The sequence below is a fragment of the Mytilus galloprovincialis genome, chromosome 5 (assembly GCF_965363235.1).
Source record: "Mytilus galloprovincialis chromosome 5, xbMytGall1.hap1.1, whole genome shotgun sequence".
NCBI classification, from domain to species: domain Eukaryota; kingdom Metazoa; phylum Mollusca; class Bivalvia; order Mytilida; family Mytilidae; genus Mytilus; species Mytilus galloprovincialis.
Window position 1 is genome coordinate 98,444,129 of NC_134842.1, and position 3,232 is coordinate 98,447,360.

General features: G+C 32.8%; 1 long non-coding RNA gene across 1 annotated transcript; it reads left to right on the top strand.

The window, feature by feature from the left end:
* The first annotated feature begins 261 nt into the window (after nucleotides 1-261).
* LOC143076855 (uncharacterized) lies at nucleotides 262-1,968 on the top strand. Its single transcript, XR_012978809.1, has 2 exons — nucleotides 262-827; nucleotides 1,267-1,968. It is a non-coding gene; the product is annotated as an uncharacterized LOC143076855 (long non-coding RNA).
* The last annotated feature ends 1,264 nt before the right edge of the window (nucleotides 1,969-3,232 follow it).

Genomic DNA, 3,232 nt, shown 5'->3' on the forward strand with positions numbered 1-3,232 from the left:
GACAATAAAATTAAAATAGCGATAAGAAGCGACAATATAATTAATTTAGCGAGAAGAAGCGTCAAGAAGACTATATAGCGACTATACATAAATAAAAAAAAATGTCATTGCAACAACTTATTCCCCATAGATATTAAAAAAAAGGCATTATTTTTTATTATAGGGGCGGTTATAAAACATTTTTTATATTACTGTACATTGATAGATAAAAATATGTTTTTATTAAGAAGAAAGGGATAAGTTTTTATTAGATATAAAAAAATATATATTTATGCACACGCTAAAAATTGGTTATCAAAACAAAAAAAAATCAATTTCCTTTTAAAGAATTTATTAAATCGAAACCATGAAATATCATTTCCTTTCTAACAGTGAAATTCTTCTTTTTCAAAGGGACATATTTGATAGGTGTAGCTTCACATCATATCAAATGAGAATAGCCTCGTGAGAGAATTACGATTCGCTTGTCCCTTGTTAGTTATTGTCGCTTCGTCACTAAATTAAACTTCTTGTCGCTGTTTGTCTCTAAAATTCTTCTTGTCTCTTATTAGTAAGACCAGTCAGTTCCGTCCTTAACTTCCGTTTTTGCACTGCAAAACAATCACACAATTAACGATGCCTAGTCCTTGTTGGTGTGTACACCCTGAGTGTCATTTAAGAGGAGGACTTGCATTTCTAAATGACTTAATAAGAAGGAAAAGTTGGATCAACGCTATGGCTCAAACGTAGATTGTCATGTGCGATGCAATCGTAGAACCCATATCAATCAGCTGTTGTTTGCAAGGCACATTTTACTGAAAACGACTACGTTCAGGAAACTATTCATGGTAAAACTTTATTTTCTTTAAGAAATATATACTGTGATTTATATAATCGCCATGCAAGTAAACCAAAGTCTGTTTGCAACCGCAATTATCGCTTTAGAATAAAAAGGGGGTGAGTTCAAGATGTCATAACATTTGGGATTACGATTCAATATCATCTGTTTGACATTTTTTGGTTAATGCTACAATTGTATGGTTTTTCTACAAGAGATATATTATACTGATAATTATTTTAGCAGTAATTATGTAAATTTCGTTTGTAATGACAAGAATTCATGAGCTATGCCTCGGGCTTTCTTGAAAAATATCAATGACAATGTAAACAGGAACAAAACATTGACATGAATGATGCTCTACACCTATGTTATAGTTATTTAGGTATGTGTGTTGCACAAGTCTTTCACAAGTTTCAAAAAAGCTAATGTTATAAAACTTTTTTCAGGGCACATACCCACTTTATAGAGACTTGTCTACTGCCATGCATTCCCATCCTTTTTTCATGCACCATTTGTAAGCAAGAGACTGAATGGTTTACAAAATTAAAAATCAGGACGGTGTCCCGTTAAACAAAAAGAAATAAACTGGATGAATATTGTAGGAGAAATCTAGAGGAAAGTTTTGATTTGTGAAATTGGTTTTCCTGAACAGATGTACATTCATCCTGCAGGAAAGATTTATAACTGTCCACCACCAACTGACGAGCTAATGTTGAGCTTCAAAGATGGAATTACTCAAACACCATAAATGCCTATGTTTTCAGCACAGATTTCACAAATCATGACACAGCTGTGCATTTTTATGCCCCACCTACGATAGTACGGGGGCATTATGTTTTCTGGTCTGTGTGTCCGTTCGTCCGTTCGTCCGTCCGTCTGTCCCTCTTCAGGTTAAAGTTTTTGGTCAAGGTAGTTTTTGATGAAGTTGAAGTCCAATCGACTTCAAACTTGGTACACATGTTCCCTATGATATGATCTTTTTAATTTTAATGCCAAATTAGAGTTTTTACCCAATGTCACGGTCCACTGAACATGGAAAATGATAGTGCGAGTGGGGCATTCATGTACTGGGGACACATTCTTGTTTATACCTGTTAAGAGTCGAAAACTAAATATTATTTTTATATAAATAAACATATATTGTGTCATTTTAGAACTTATATTTTTCCAAAGGATGCATGAATGAAAGTAGTGAAATTCATTTTGCTTTGATATATAGATTTGAATTACAATTGTTCATGTTATTGTAATGCATATAAAAATAAGGAGATGTGGCACAATGTAAATATATGATATTCTGTGAGTTTATCAAACTAAAGGGGATAAGAAATGGGTATAAGCAGTTACAGGACTGTACTACTGTACAATTTCCAACAATGAGAAAAACTCATACTGTAAAGAGAATTTCATATTTACAAGTAAGTTTTGTTTTTGCATTGAATAATTTTCTTCTATTGTCTTAAAAGCAAATATGGGAAGTGGTTAAAATGCTAATGAGACAGCTTTTATGGCCACCAGATGTCATTGTTACCTTGATTAAAAACTCCTTTTTAGCTCACCTGACCTGACTCATCACTTGGTTTCGTCGTCCATAAACTTTTACAAAAAATCTTCTCTGAAACTACTTTGCCAAATTTAACCAAACTTAGCCAAAATCATCATTGCGGTATCTAATTTAAAAAATGTGTGGTAAGACCCGGTCAACCAACCGAGATGGCCACTATGGCCAAAAATAGAACATACAGGTAAAATGTAGATTTTGGCTTATAACTCTGAAACCAAAGCATTTAGAGCAAATCTGACATGGGTGAAATTGTCTCTTCAGTGAAGATCTACCTGCCCAGGAATTTTCAGACAAATCTGACAACCCGTTGATGGATTGCTGCCCCCAATTTAGTAATTTGAAGGAAATTTTGCAGAGTTTGGTTATTATCTTAAATATTATTATAGATAGAGATAAACTGTAAACAGCAATAATGTTCTGCAAAGTAAGATCTACAAATAAGTCAATATGACCAAAATTTTAAGTTGACCCCTTAAAGAGTTATTGCCCTTTTTAGTCAATTTTTAACAATTTTCATAAATTTTTGTATTTTTTGTTAATTTTTAAAAAATATTTTCAACTGTAAATACTGGGCCATGTTTATTATAGATAGAGATAATTGTAGCACCAAGAATGTTCAGTAAAGAAAGATCTACAAACACATCCCCATCATCAAAAACACAATTTTGTCATTTTATATGTGTCCGTTGTTTAATATGCACATAGACCGTCCAAGGTGAGCGACACAGGCTCTTGAGAGTCGCTAGGTCATTAATACAGGTAGATAACTTTATCATGTTTATACTGAAAAATAATTTTGCTTGGAGGGAGAATTTTAAAAAAGTTCTGTCTTCAAAAGAGTTGACATG